This window comes from Anguilla rostrata, chromosome 4 (assembly GCF_018555375.3).
Source record: "Anguilla rostrata isolate EN2019 chromosome 4, ASM1855537v3, whole genome shotgun sequence".
Taxonomy (NCBI): Eukaryota; Metazoa; Chordata; class Actinopteri; order Anguilliformes; family Anguillidae; genus Anguilla; species Anguilla rostrata.
In genome coordinates, this window is record NC_057936.1 from 28,160,028 (window position 1) to 28,176,294 (window position 16,267).

The 16,267-nt window shown below is 38.1% G+C and overlaps 2 long non-coding RNA genes across 2 annotated transcripts in view; one reads left to right on the forward strand and one right to left on the reverse strand.

Moving 5' to 3' along the window:
- The window catches only part of LOC135253118 (uncharacterized), a 96,203-nt gene that overhangs the window by 30,191 nt on the left and 49,745 nt on the right, over positions 1–16,267 (forward strand). The gene's annotated exons all lie outside the window — the stretch shown is intronic.
- LOC135253115 (uncharacterized) lies at positions 614–6,174 on the reverse strand. The gene is made up of 4 exons (XR_010329537.1): positions 5,376–6,174; positions 3,708–3,900; positions 3,368–3,509; positions 614–3,031 (listed from the first exon to the last, which is right to left on the reverse strand). It is a non-coding gene; the product is annotated as an uncharacterized LOC135253115 (long non-coding RNA).

Genomic DNA, 16,267 nt, shown 5'->3' on the forward strand with positions numbered 1-16,267 from the left:
TCTGATAAGGTACAATAATCATTGTGTAACAGTTATTCATAGCATAGTCATGAGCACATTAAGTCTAGTTCACACAGTAAATATAGGCTAGGTCAGAAAGTAGTGTTAATTCAAACAAGCTACAACATAAAGATAACGATACAATACAATATAAGTGGTGGATGGTACATATAACATGAAAGTGGCACTGCTTGAACCCTGCCATTACCATTGCATTGACCTGTGCAGCAATCAATATCAGGGCAGTAGGTATGGATTTCCCACCTTCGATGCGCTTGGGTGGAGTGTAAGAAGGCTTCTCTGCATGTCCTGCACATCAGCGCTGGCCTTTTGCTGCTGTGTTTTTTCCTCTCTAAATTGTTGCTCCAAATTCTCCAACTAAGTATTTTGCAATTTGCAGCCAAGGGCTCACGTGTATGGCCTGTGTCAACATACTGATGATCTGCAAGTTGGAGATTTCCTAAAAATATTACTATAGCCTTGTCACAACCTTCTGTTCAAAATGGCCACCAGCTATATGTATGTATATTCACCTGTGAAACAGTGTGTTGCCTATAGGAAATGTTAGCTGCACTGTCAGAAAGCATCCACAACTGAAACTGCATTTGCCCATTCATTACTTTCTCTAAATAAGTGGCTTAAAATCTATCATTGTTAAAAATTCAAGTAAACAATGAAATTAAAATAAAATAACAAATGTAACAAACCACCTGTGCCAAGCAGTGCCAACTGGTGCCAACCAATATGCTAACAGACAGTAGCCATGCCAAAATGCATTTCTTGAACAGCACTGCTAATGAAATAAACATATTTTTGGGAATCTTATTCTGAATTCCTGTATACTCATTTCTCATTGTGGCTTTTCACTACCTTCAGTCAAATTTACTCGGCAGCCCAACTCAAAAGCAAAAAAGGCTTTAAAAAAATCACACACATACACACATGCACTCACACACACGCACAAACACACACATACACACACACCATACACACACACCTTCTCCGGTGTCTTATATTTAATGCCACTGATTCAGGCCCCTGGCTACCTTGAAATTTACTCAACCCCACCTGGAAGTGGAAAGAAGGTAAACTTTCAGTAAAAAACAATTAGAGCTGGCGAAAAGGAATGTGTGTTTACCATAAATAAGGGATTGACTCCACCTTAAGTAAATACATTTGCAAATGTAATTGAGTTGTTTTTCATTTCTCAGGAGTAAAATAATTTTCTGTGTCACTGACAAGGAATTGTGTGATGGCTGAGCAAAGAAAAAGTTGCTATACACTATTGATGAACTGCAAGGTGGCTTTCTTTTCTCAGAGGAAATACTGTGAGGCCATGATGGCTAAGTCTTAATACTGGATACTGTATATGTGGGGTGTGTTTGCATAGGCACATGCATTAAGCCCTTATGGCACTACAGCCTGCCTGGTGAGAGGTAAACCTCTTTATGAGACACTACAACTCTCATACGCAAGGTGGGCAAGAAGCAGACAAATGCTACTCTGTTCACATAGTGCCATTTCCTTTGATATTCAGACTGGAACTGACTGCATACTTTACAACTGAACAGAAAATGGCTACATCATTGCCCTCCATATTATATAATAAATCCCGATGTATTGCCAAAAAGGAAATATTTTGCAGATTTCTGTTTGTACATGACGGAACACAATAGCTTCCTTGTGAGTTTCAATTCCCCTGGTAAGAAAGCATAATTTGTAGGGAAACTGACATACATTAAAATAAAATTTGTCCTTAACTTTGGTTAACAAATTAATGAAAGTGTTAATATTTTATTTCACAAACAAAGTTTGATAATGTAATTTTCTCTCTGGGAAATGGACATGCAACCTCCAGTATGGATAATTTCTTCACAAATTTACCTTCCATGGCAGTTATATCAGAATTGGCAGCTGTAGTTTCCCTGAAGTCAGTCATTCTTTTGGAAAATTACAGACAGGATTCAAGCAGCACAAGATTAATGTAATTTCAAGTGCTAATGACACGTGTGACATCTGAAGCATGCATGCCTTGCTAGAAACACCTGAACACAGTAAACACAGTAATCATAAACTTCTATGTGTACGTTATACATCAGAGTTTTTCCTGGCTTAAAATAGGGCGTGGGTGGTGACTTTGCATGACAGTGACTGCAGCTGGTTCAGCTTTTCTGCCTCTGTCAACTTATAAAAATGAAACACGCAGCAAAAATTAAAACTTGGAACAATTTAAATATTTATTGAAGGGTTACCCATTGTGTGAAGTGTCAGAATGGGGGAGGGGAGGGTGTAGCCTAAATGTAATGCATTTTTACAAATCAATGACAGATATTTGTTTGTGGATAGAGAAACACATTTGTGACTTGTCTCTTATTTATGGATCATAATACACACATTTTTATATAATGTTGAAACTAATCTCTCGCCATAAATATGTGTTGCTTCTAACTGATTCAAACCCACAACTCTCAAGGCTGGCTTCTAACCAAGACAGGAGCTCCAAACAATATAGCACATGCACAAAACTGCTGGAAATATCTAGAAATGTTAACCCCTCTTGTGCTTCATCAGTCAGCAGCTTATAAAAGCCAATTATCAAAACATGTTTTTATGATGAGACAAAAAATATAGCAAGTGATTTTAAATATTGGCAAAACAGAAGACAAATTATTCTTTGACCTAACTTTTTTTATGGAGTTTTTGTGCACTCTTGTGGTCTGTTGTAGAAATGACATCACTTTTACAAATACAGTCTTATTGTTTGAAGTACAGACAAAAAAAACCCCAAAAGAAACAGTACACTCATACATTTATCCCTTCTGCACGGTGCATTACTTTATGTTTCCTGTTTCACACGAGAGAGCGTACATCACAGCTGGGAATTTTCAGGTAGGTGCGAACTTCTCTCATTGTTAGTGTGAATGGAGCTTCCATCATCTGACAGATTGCGCCTCAGATGAAGCAAAGTGTATACTCCTCGAATCAGGAAAATCATAGCGATGGTTGCAAAGTATGCGGCATAGATATAGTACTGAAAAACCAGGAGATAGAAGGTTCAGACACTAACAATGACAAATAACCTCTTGCCAAAGCCTCTGTGATCAGAATTAGGAAACAAAGGATGAGATATACCCACTATTTATCCATTAGTTTTCTAAAGCCAAAAAATAATTAAACATGATAAATGTCTGGACAGAGAGGTAATTCCTTATAAAACAATTATTTTAGTTATTTTATTATTGACATATTCTAACATAGTTATACTTCATGCTGCAGAAGGAAACATCTTTATATAATTTCCAGTTTATTGATTAATAAAAAACACCCCTTGGGCAGATGGGAATGTGTTCCTTTCCATTTTACTTACCTGAGTAGCAAGAGGTAACACAAAACCTTTGGTGTTGATAACAGTAGCCATCAGAATAGTCTGTAATGCGACTGCCACAAAAGTGTTAATTCCAAACATCAGCGCATAACTCTCCGTTTTGAGTTTTTTTGCGATCTGAAAGCTAAAAAAAATCCAATTTTAATGGGCTTGAACTCATTTGAAATTCTTGGACCAAAGAACATAAGAATATGTAATGACAAGAACAGGGCATTCAGAGGGCTATTATTTAAGTGAGACAAACTAGACTTCTGTTAGATTTAGGAATGTATACAAGTAGTGGTATCCTGCAGGGCATGTGTTAATTGAAAGTGTATCTTACATGCATATTGTATTGAGTAGCATGTATAAGGATTTGAACACTATATAACATGCATAGCTGATCCAAATATTGCTTGTGCGGTTCATCAGGGCAACAACTCCAGCAGAAATAGCTGAGAACAATCCGAGAAGCAGCTCTGCCCACAAAGACCAGTTCAGTGTCACATGACCCACGGCCAAGGAAGCTGCTGCACCTATGGTTTAATGCAGAGTAGGAAGCAATATTAATTAATCCTGTTCATGAACAAGAAGAAAAAGAAAACATTAATTATCATCGATTAACATGAATTGAAAACAACAAATGTGGCTATCTTAAAGGTGGCACAAATGCTATGAGGGAGTTTAATGAATTAATATTGCCACAGAATATTGTTTTCATATTTTACCTGACCTTTGCAGTGAAACATTCGTTCCCATGTTGTGTGTTTGCTGTTGAGTTCCAGGGTGTTGAACTGTGAATTTTATATATTCATGGACTGTATATTTTCCTTGTCTTTGACATGGTGCAGATTACAGAGCCTGCACACCCAAATCCCAAAGGTGGGCGAATGGTAGGCACAGTTCACCAAGAAAACAAGGCCATTACTGTATCCCTGAAGCTCTTAAAACTGGCTGATTCATGCAAAGCTTATTACTTATTGTCTCATGACACCTCTGTGGATCAATACTAATGCATACCATAAGTACCACTGACCACATAGTGTATTATTAATACAACAGATCAATCCCACTATTCTAGATGGAAATAATGAGTCCTAATAGAGACAAACTGATTTTACATGAGTAATGGGTTATAACAAGAGGGATTGAAAATTAAAGTGATAATAGCACATTGCTCAATTAAAACTTTTCTCGACAATATAGCAATTAAAGGACAGAAATTAAACATTAGACATGAACACATTTTCTATAATTACTGAAGTAGCCTTATTCCTGAAGGACTACATTCCTTATCTCTATTTATCCAAGCTGCACCAGAGGAAACATTTCATTTTGATAAAGCATTTGATTCACATTTTTATACCAATAGTACAATATGTAACAATATAACATATATTTTATATTAATATTTTCATATTTGTAAACCTACCCATTTCATGCATATACATTAATTTCATTCATTAAACATCATTTAAACATTGTTGTCTAGCCTACAATTATTTGAAAGCCCTGCAAATACCAGCTAAAGCAAATGTTAGGTAAAGGTAGTATGGTTTACTCTGAAGAAGTCTGCTAATTAGCTGACATTCATTTTCATTCTGTTGAATTACAGAAAATTAGTGATGACCATTAAGTGTGTGATTTAATTTAGAAAATTAAATAAACTCCAGAACACACACCCATGTATATGGTACACCACCCATCCACCCATTTCTTAATTTAAGTTTAAATTAATATGTTCTGCAATTCTATACTTCTCCACCAACGGGGAGTTCTAAGGCATCACAGCAAACGTCACCTAGCAACCCACAATTTTCCAGCTGAAACTAAACACTCCAAGCACTGCTTCCTTTCTACAATTCTTTTAAATACAGGAAGCATCCATCACATTTAAAATAGTAGATAATGGTGACTGACCATGTGTTCAAAAACATACATATTACTAAAGCCCTTTATATTTTTATCTGTCCTCATTGCTTTAACAATATTTAAAGCCAGGAAACATTACCTGAAAGTGTGGAGGCTGCATCAACACCCCCATTGTATGATGTAAAATTCTGAGGGAATTTTGAAGACCAGAGAATTTGCACATAGTTTGATATCTGATAGAAACCACATCTCCCCATTGCCCACCACAGGGACAGGAAAATGAGGGTCACAGATGAATAGCACTCTTTGCAATCCACAATTAGCTTCATCATTGCACTCATAATCCTTCTCCTGGCCTCCATTAGAGTAGAGCAGGAACACTGGGATGATACTCTTGAATTTGGCGAAAGGTCTATGTTTGGGCTCCTAGACAGCAAGATTTTCCGTGGCATAGGCAGCAGCAAGGATATAAATGGGGTGAAGGAGAGAAAGCTCAGGGTGATGACATTAAGACAATAGAGGGATATTCCAAAAGATACCAGGATTTGACCCAAGAGAGAACCAACTGCATATCCCAGGAGTACAGCTCCCCTGGAATAACTGGTTACTTTCTGGTAGTGCTCTTTATGGACGACACTATAAATATAGGACATGTATCCCACTTCCATTGCCAAAGCCAGGCCATAGCTGAACAATGCCAATTGAACAGACTTCAGTCCAGAACCAAATAATAACAAGAGCCAAGCCAACACGTTGGCCAGTCCTTGCATAACCACAAATGGTTTGTATCTGAAAATGTCTGTCAGTAAAAACACAGGGATCAAGAAGAAAAGGTTGGTGTATGTCCATACTGGAAACACCTTTCTTGAAACCTTAGAGGAAAATTAAAACAAGATTACATGCTTTAGTACAATTATTTGTTTTTACCTTTCCCAAAAACCCCAGCACTTCAATTAGTCGAAAGACATGTATATTGCTGTATATCCATATCTCTATAGAAGAGTTAAAAAAAAAGAAAGATTTATGTTATTTATGTTACATCAAGCTTGATGTTAATCAATCTTGTGATTATATTAGTTTTCAGTTTGACTTTTGAGATAGAACATTTTGCACATAATGAACTGTTGAGACTTTTCAAAATAACCTTTTACTTTGGAAAAAATTAGGGCTTACCTGTTCCATTGTTAGGTTTTTGCAGGGCCCGATTAGAAAGGAAGTAAGGAAAGGTTCTGCTGGTCTCATCATTGTAAAGAATCCAAAAGTACATAACACTACAGTGGGGTAAATCCAGCCACATCTTTCCTGAGAACTCCAGCACCTCATTGCTTCTCACATATACTTCCAGAGACTAAGTGTTTATCTAACCTACTCAGGTCTGTAAAAGCCTAAGTTATCTACAGGCTTAATGTAAGTAACTTTTGGAACTTTAATCACCTTTGATGTGAAGATAAGTTCAAATGGACCATTCATTTGTCTTACTGTGTTTCTTTCACCACTGCTAGCATGGGTTGCATTATAGATGCAAATACATGTTAAGAAAGGAAAGATGTTAAGAAAGGAAAGAACCACAGATTTGTAAAAATCTGAAAATGTGTTTCTTTTTGTGCGAGTGTGTGTGTGTGTGTGTGTGTGTGTGTGTGAGCAACATTGCACACAGTAGCTCACTTTTTAGAAGGTGGGCTGTTAATATTTAACTTGTTACCATGTAACAGGTCACTCTTCAAGGAGACCAGGAGATTTTCCAGTCTGAATTACACTCCGAGTACATACCAGGTGACACCTCCACAGAACAATAAATGTATGAAAAAAACCCAGTTCCACCAGTTATACATACTGTATCTAGCTGGAAGGAACTGTGACAATCACACCAGAATCAAGCAACAGCCAAATTCAGGAGATGTCACAATAATATGCCAGATGCTGCAAGGTCTATGTTGGAAAAGCACAATAGGTCTGTCTCTCAGGACTTCTAGTTGCACTGAAATAATCAAATGCTAAATAATAAAAGAACAGAGAAAAGAACCTCAGAGTTACAGATTGTCCAGTCAACCGAACAGGTAAAATAACAGAAAATGCTGATGCAGTGGCACTAATTAGTGGTGCAATAACATGCATGTAACAGGTTCTGCAGTCCTTCTCCCCACAAACCACACAATCCGTCGCTCTTAGACGCATGAAGGCTTTATTGTGCGCTCGATACAAACCAAGGAAACACAAACAAAACAAAACACACACAATAAGGCCCGCGTGCATCTCTCATTCCAGTGCCCCGGTCTCACTGCAGGCAGAGCGTATAAACAGTTCGAAATTAATTGTAATCACAAACAGTTGTGGTTGTAGGGCCAGCTAAACCGCTCCCTCTCCACCTGCAGATGGCTCCCTAACTACACCACCCATTCACAATGCATTACATAATAAATAGGCACTAAATGCTGGAATCGAGCTATTCATATCAAACCACAAAGAACTAGCTATAAACATTAGCACAAAATGGCAGAAGAATCAGAGGGACATATCAGACAGCTGTTCAGAATCGTTTGCGGGAGCCCAGTGATTTTTGGCATGAGAGATGGATGTGGAACTATAACAACAGCTCATCATATTTTTATGAGAAATCTGAAAATACCTAAAGTGCACTTCTTCATACAACCTGCTTACTAGACAGACAAGAAAAAATTTATCTGTCACACAAACCATCTTTTAAAATTTTCTTTGTCAAATACGATTGCTCAGAAGTACACATTCCTCAATTGATGCGATGTTCCCTTCAGACACTCATACTTTCCACAAATTTTTAAAATAAAAAAAATAAAATATCTTTAAACACCTGCCTCCTCGTGATCTTCGGTAGTTACTTTGGGCTTCTACACTTTTCTCTTGCCATCACTCTGATAAAAGGGCATCTTGGTCTCATATGTCCACAAGACCTTTTTCCGTAACTCTGCAGCCTCTTTTAGGTACTTCTTAGCAAACTGTAACATGGCCATCCTGTTATTGTAGCTGACTAGTGTTTTGCAGTGTAGCCTCTGTAATTCATGAAGTCTTCTGTGGAGAGTAGTCACTGATTGCTGACAAATCCATGCCTGCCTTGAGAACAGTGATTCTGGTCTGTTGGACAGGAGTTTGGGGGTGGGGGTGAGGGGGCGGGTTGTTCATTATGGTGAGAACTGTTTGCTCATAAACTGTAGATCTTTCTTTGCTTACCAGGCCTTCTGCAATTACTGAGCTCACCAGTGCTCCTTTTTCTTCTTAATGATGTTCCAAACAGTTGACTTTGGTAAGCCTGAGGTTTGGACAATGACAGTTTTTTACTTATATGGTACATTCTACATGCATATATATATATATATATATAGCTGCAGGATTTAGAATATTATCTTTTTCACTGCATTTCTTGAGTTTTATTGTGTGCATTGCTAACACTAAAGCAACATCCAACTGCCAAGAATGATTCAATTTATTCTTTACTTCCGCAACCATGAATGATCATTAGCTTAATGTGCTATGAACAGATGCATGGCAATCATGTGCAGGTTATTGTAATTGCATACAACCACATTTACACACTAATGGCATGGATTAGGATGCTCTGGGGCTACAGAACATACCTCCATTTAGAGGACCTATTAACATACAGGTGTTGTAGATTAACTATCACTAAAGACCCCCTGCATGAACATTGTGGAAATAAACAACTATATTGCACAAAAGTATGTCATATCTGAAAACCAATGAGATTATATAGACATTGAAGCAGTTGACTCATATATAGAATTTAAAAAAAAAGTTCTATTTATTTTTTAAGAAATTTTTCTTATTCATTTTTAAAAACCCATGCATAATACTTTTACATGTAAGGGAGGTTTTATGTTGGCCAAACATGTCTATAAAAAAAAAAAAAAAAATCTATGTTGGCATTTGATTGAAGAACGTGTGTGCAATAACTGCTTTGAAGCTTTTTTTTCCTATAGGACATTGGCAGCTTTATAAAATAGAATGGTGTAATTTTTCTGGAAAGTTTTGACATGTTATTTTAGGGTTGTACATGGACTGCAATCTTCAAGGCTTTCCAATAAATGTTCTATTGAAAACTATTTCAGTTTAGCCTTGGCCTTCGAGTCCTTGTCTTGCTGACATGTAACATTACTACCCAGTTTTAGATTCTGACTGAAGAGGTTTTCCACTGGAATTCACCTGTCCTTTGAACCATTCATTTTCTTCTCAATCCAGACAATACCCCTGGTCCATATAGATGAAAAATATGCATACCCCATGCAGACTGTTGCTCCCAGAAATATTAGCATTTGGATTACTACTGGTTGAGGGATGTGTTGGGCTTGCGTGGAACATAATACTCTGAACCTAGTCCAAAAATGTACCTTGTTCCTTCTTGACCATAAAATCGACCGCATATTTATAGGCTAATTTATCATCTTAAACATGCATGTTTACATATTTCTGAGGTATGAACAGACTTGAATCTCATATACAGTATATACAGATATACATATATATATATATATATCCTGCTTGTCTAACTACGAAGTTTGGCTGTATTAAAAACTGACTGACTGATTCCAGAGCAGTGGCCAATAAAAAACCTAATGAAAACAAACAGTTCCATACTTTTATTTCTACCATAGATTACTACTCTGTATTGTTATTTTCTAATACAAAATTCTGTAAGTATTATGCAAAGACAAGATTAATACTGTTGGATAGTAAATACAAACATGCATATTGGATTTTGTAAAATTAATTTTGATATTATCTTGTCATTTAATCTTATCCAGAGTACATGTCTTAAAAAAATGGTCATCATCACATATTGTTGTAACAGGAGATTAAGCAACAGGAGTTGTGGTAAGATAAATGCTTTTTCAATTGTTCAGATTGTTATGTTATTGGGACCCATTTCAGTGGTGAAAAATGAATATTCAATGTGCACAAGTCCATGACTGCTTCATAAGAGAATTTTAATTAGGCACAGATAAGAATGTTTTGAAAGCTGCTTGAAAAGTATATAGATTTTAGTTCCTGTTATGGATTTTGCTTGAGTTGTCAGGCCTTTCCAACACCAATTACCCTGTGGAACCCGAACACTTATACAGCAGTATTCAATACAGCCAGTCATTTTCACAGGGGGGAGCTGTTGTCACATACTAGAAAGTATGCTGAGAGCTTTCTGAGGAAAAGGTCTAAAATATTTTTGTTTCCCAATAAAATTATTATTTCCCACCAGCATTAACATTTCACATCTATACAATATTGTTCATTATTCATAATAGGAGCCTGCTTCAGAGCCTGCACTTTCCATTCCTGTACTTTGCAAGATGATTTTACAATATATTCTTCACATATGGAGGTGCAATATCAAGGAGACAAGGATTCAATTATGGCAAAAAAGCTGCATTATTGATTGGTTAAGGTAAGAATCATGACAAATTAACAAATGCAGGCCAAAACAACCATACATTTGTTTTATGTTTCAATATAAACATGAACCTGAGATCCAGAACACATTTTATGCGTCAACTATCATTTTTAAAAATGGTTTTTATGCAATGCTGTATACAAAGTGTTCAACATTATTATTGACAAATGATGTGTCTTTGCTGTTTCCTCCAATGACCTCATCACAAAAAGCTGTAACATCAATAAGAATTGTTTGAACACCAGATTAATGTCACATGAGTGGTGATGGAAAGAAACCCCACTGGGGGATATTGTGACTCTGGAGGGTCCCATGTTGGTAGACCTGTGACACTGCCATAAAAGCTGCACAAAAATCATATTTCAGGGAGAATTCAACAAAATGACAAGCAGATAACAGTCCTCATATCCACAGAGACAGTTTTACAGTAAGTGTTTTTTATTATAAACAAAATGCATGAAAGTGAAACATTCTCCTTTTTGTGACTATGTTTCACGTTTTTAATTCTAATGCAGAAATGCAAAAATAACTGTTTCCTTTTTGGACAGCCTGCCCATCAAACATTAAAATGATTCGACTTTATGAGGGCACTTCTTTTTCTTTTTCCCCAAGCATATTGAGTTGATTAACAATTAGATGAATTAGAAAATAGATTTTACGTGGTGGTATTCATGCCTGTTAGAACATTATCAAGCATTAAACTACATTAATGCTCATTAAAATGCCATGGATGCCAGGCTCAATCAATCAAGGTCACAGCAGTAATGATGCCGTACTCGACAGATATTTTGAGCGACACATCGTGTGATGCTACAGTGGATGGTTAATGCTCCATACGCTGCATCGAAAATGAGCTCTGAGAGGTAGAAGACAAGATTGCACTGTCACATTGGCACCCGTTTTACATACTATTCAGTCTGTCTCTATTTCACATGGCTGCTTCTGATATAGAGCTAAGAATGAGAAGATTAGGAGGGTGCAAGGAGCTTGTGCGAGTCCTAATGTATTCCATATGTACACATGTGCTCTTTAAACTGTTTTAAATCCGTTATTTATTCTGAGCACAAACTACAGACTGACTGTTTCTGATGTATGTAGGTAGTTATAAAAATAGCTTCACCTTCAAGTCCAGTGGAAACATTTAGCCTGAGCAGAGGGTGGACTGTCAACCCCCATGCGACCAAGCATTGTCCTCATTTTTTATATTTCCCATTACGCTCCTCAACTGATATAATCCCCAAAATTTGGGATGAGTTAGGGGTCCGCTTTTCCAGCGAATATCAGTATGCAATTACTGAAAAATGCTGGAACCCGTGAGGGGAAAGGGTGAAGAGGGTCGTTTATTTGATTTCATGTTTGTGTGGCTGCCGCATAGAGAGAGAGAGAGAGCACACCCACACAAACAGAAAATAAAATAAACGCCATCTTCACCCTTCCCCTCACGGGTTCCAGGCAAAAACAATAAACTATAAAAACAAGCTAAAATAACAAAGACACAAAAGAAAGTAAAACGGCGCGACCACTTTCCTGTGTGCCGCCCGTAGCTGGCCCGCTTCCCAGCCGGCTCCAGCTCCTCCAGCATCCCAGCTGAGGATTACTTCCTTTTTCTCTCTTTGAACACAATTCCAAAAATAAACAGAAGGAAAATAATAACTGCGCTCTCGTGTGAGCTCCCAGTCTCGGCCTCGAACTGTGGACAGCAGCACACCTTTAAGCACCTGGGCTGATTAGCTAACGCAACCCAGATGTGTGTACTCTCTCCACCAGCTGGTGCAACCGAGACCAAACCGCTTCTCTGGCAGATCGAATGCTACAGTCCCATTCCAGGTTTTTGTGGCCCCTGGAAGCCGAAGCAGCCTTCTTCGAGCTTAAATGCAGATTCACCTTTGGCCCAGTGTTGATTCACCCTGACATGTCGCTAACCTTTATTGTGGAGGTCAAAGGCTCTGATGTCAGGGTGGGAGTAGTCCTGTAATTATGACATTGGCAACAAGGAACTGCTGGCTATTAAGCTAGCACTTGAGGAGTGGAGATACTGGCTCAAGGGGGCGAAACATTTGTTTATGGTATTTACCGACCATAAAAATCTGATCTACCTTCAGGGAGCTAAGCTCCCCCCAGGCCAAGTGGTCTGTTTTTTAACAGGTTCTCTATCATGATCTTGTACTGTCCAGGACTAAGAACACAAAGCCTGACGCCCTTTCCAGGCAGTTTGACATCTCTGAGGTGGAAGCTGAACACTCCCAGTTCCTGTATTGTGGCACCAGTTTCATGGGGAATGAAATCCATAGTTAAGGAGGTGCAACACGCAAAACCTGATCCAAGTAATGGGCCTGTCTGTAGCCAGGTATGCCAGTGGGCCCATGTCTCCGAGTTTGTGGGTCACCTGGGAGTACAGCGCACTCTGGATTTCCTGAGGCAAAGATTCTGGTGGTCGTCTATGGAGACTGATGTGCGATCTTTCATGGCTGCCTGCTCTACCCCCAACACAATCTCCTCCTGGTTTGCTGCACCCTCTAACTCTTCCCCCCATGTCGCACATAACACTCCACTTCATTGTAGGACTCCACGAGTCTAACAATTTCAATACTATCCTGATAATAGTAGATGGCTGCTCATTTTGTGCCCTAGCTAAACTTACTTCTGCTAAATAAATGGCTCAATGAATAATTCTACGTGTTTTAGTGTTTGGGTTGCAAAACTGGAGAAGGAGGTGGAGGTTTCATTGGCTAGAACGTTTGTGTCATGTTACCGCAAGACCTGGAGGAGGACACGGCTCCTAAACACTAGCATTATGCTAATCACCATTGGTGCCCCATCCCTCTGCTTCATCCAGGTCAGAAGGTGCAGCTGTCCTCGCAGGATATTTCCCTGTGCATCGATTGCAGGAAGCTGGCTTCATCAGCCCATTCAAGGTTCTGCACTGAAATAATCCAGTCACCTACTGTCTCCAGTTGACCAGATCCATGCGCATTCACCCTACGTTCCATGTGTCCAGACTCTTTTTTTTTGACGGCGGTCACTAGCCCTCTGGTCACTATCCTCCCTCAGCCTCCTCCTCTTAGCACTGTGGCCAGTCGACCAGCTTTCACTGTGCGTCATATCCCCCGAAGTCATGAGGAAGGGGAAACAAGCGACACTGGTGGTGAACAGGGTGAACTTGTGACAGCCCCCCTTTCAAAAATTTGCTTGAGGCAGGCTTTGCTGGTAGGGGGCGGAACTTCTGAATGAGCCCAGGGTCCAGAATATCCTGGGTCCAGACCCTGGACCCCCAAATTGTTATATATTTATTATTATTTATTTTTCATTTATACTTTTGAGATTAGAAAATTACTGGAAATTTGTTGCATACAAGTGGATACTCAAGGTGATACCTATGTTTAGCCGGAAACTCTGGATGAAATTGCATGCTGTATAGTAGTTCTTAATTAAGATATGATGTAGTTAAATGTGTATTATACCGTAGTGCATCGTAAACAATAATCACCGAAGAGGGGAGGAGGTGGTAGGAAAAATCTCAATGAAAAATGGACCAAAAAACAGCAGTGGCAGCAGTCTCATATTAACCTCCTGACCACATGCACATAACTAGGCATGTGCATAAAATTAAAGAGAAAAGATTGAGTCAATGATCTTGAGTTAAACCAAAAAAAAAAAAAAATCACTAAGCAATGCAGGCTTATAAAGTCAAAGTTGTACTTAACTACAAAATGAGAAAAGAGAATATAAAATACTGTGTGATCTGTATGTATTTGGACAGTGTCACAATTTTAGTTGTTTTGGTTCTGTACTCTAGCACATTGAATTTTAAATGAAACAATATGAGGTTGAAGTACTGTCAGCTTTAATTTGAAGAAATTTACATCCAAACTGGGTGACCAGTGAAGGAATTACATCCCTTTTTATATATAGTCTCCCTTATTTTAGAAGACCAAAAGTAGGCTGCTCAACCGTTTCTTCTTCTGTGTGTTGTATCATTAGTTAATGCACAACAAAGCTAACAAAAGGTCTGTAATCCCTACACGGATAATCCAATATGGGTTAAAATACTCTCAAACCAGTGCTAACAATCTGCACTTTAACCACATATTCATTGTTTCATTTCAAATCCAATGTTCCGGAGTACAGAGCCAATGCAATAACAATTGTGTCACTGTCCAATTACTTACGAACAGCACTGTATATGACATACACTGATACCCCCAATAAAACGTAAAAAGAAATCTGGAACAGCCAACCCCCCCCCCCCCCCCCCTCAATTAGAGCAGTCTAGAACCAGGGCTGGATGTATTTTTTATTATTATTTTTTTTAAATCAGTGGAAACTGTGTGATGCTTACTTTTGGATCAGCGATGACAACAAAAATAATCTGTGTACTGCATAATAAAGAGATTGAAAAGGCATAACTGCTATTTCTAGGTTCACCTGTTTGGTTGACTGTTTGGTCAGTCCATAATTTTGAGGTTTTGCATTTAAAACATGTATATACTGTAATAGGCAACCTTTTTTTCCTAACAAAAGTGCATATGTGGCTTTACTGGTAGACTGAACAAAACCATTTTCTTCTGAACAGAACCATCAAAGTTAAGTCACTTACCTCTCAACCACAATATCTCTTGTTGTCTAGTTTTGGCATTTTTAGATACAAAAATTCACAATTATTTATGTCCTGTTAGCTTGGTGCTTACTTGGTTTGACTTGCAATTTTGTGCCTATGCCCTTGTTGTGGCTGCTCTTATGATATTCACTATATATATCTAGCCACAACAGTGTTGAAAATCACTTGAGATAAGAGAGTTCACTACATGAATACACAATATATTTGGGCCTTTTTTAATGGTGGGAAGGAAATGGGATGTGGGGAGGAAATAGAAATGCAAAGAAAACCAATATCAATAAAATACATGTATATTTAAGAAAATAAAAATGATTAAGTTTCTTTCTTTAAAAACAAGTCATGTAAATGCTTGTATGATTCAAATGCTTAAAAACCATGATATTATTTTCCTCATGAATTTGTGATTTATGTCGTAGTTATTTATATTTCACTCGAGCTCTTCTGTGTGCAGTTTTGAAAAATACAAAGCCAAAACAATAACTCTGTATTTGAGCTTACAGGGAGCACTGAGATTGCCAGACTTCCAGGGGGGTCACTTAAAATGTATGCAGTGTTAGGGGCTCCACTATTACTGTTTCCATGAAGCCCATAAATAACAAATACCATCCGTTTTAAAGTCCCTCCATGGTCAGCTCTCCCAGGCAGGGATGTGTCTTATTATTTTATGACAGTGAGAAGTCAAGGAAATGTAGCTTGTAATTGCTCTACAACATTGGCTAGTGTTGCGTGATAATTAGGTGTGCACCAGTGTGGAACACAGCATTTTCAGCTTCAATTAAGTCTAAAACAGCAGACAAAATACATTCTGAGAGCTTTCACCTCACATGGCTCTGAATGTAGCAGAAGCTGTTACAGATAGCACAGAAAAATGCATTTTCCCTTCAACAGCCCCTTCATTCAGTGGTATTAGGAACTGATTCTGTATGCACTTGGATGTTTGGATTTCATTGAATGGTTGGAAATGCATTTAAATTTTGCT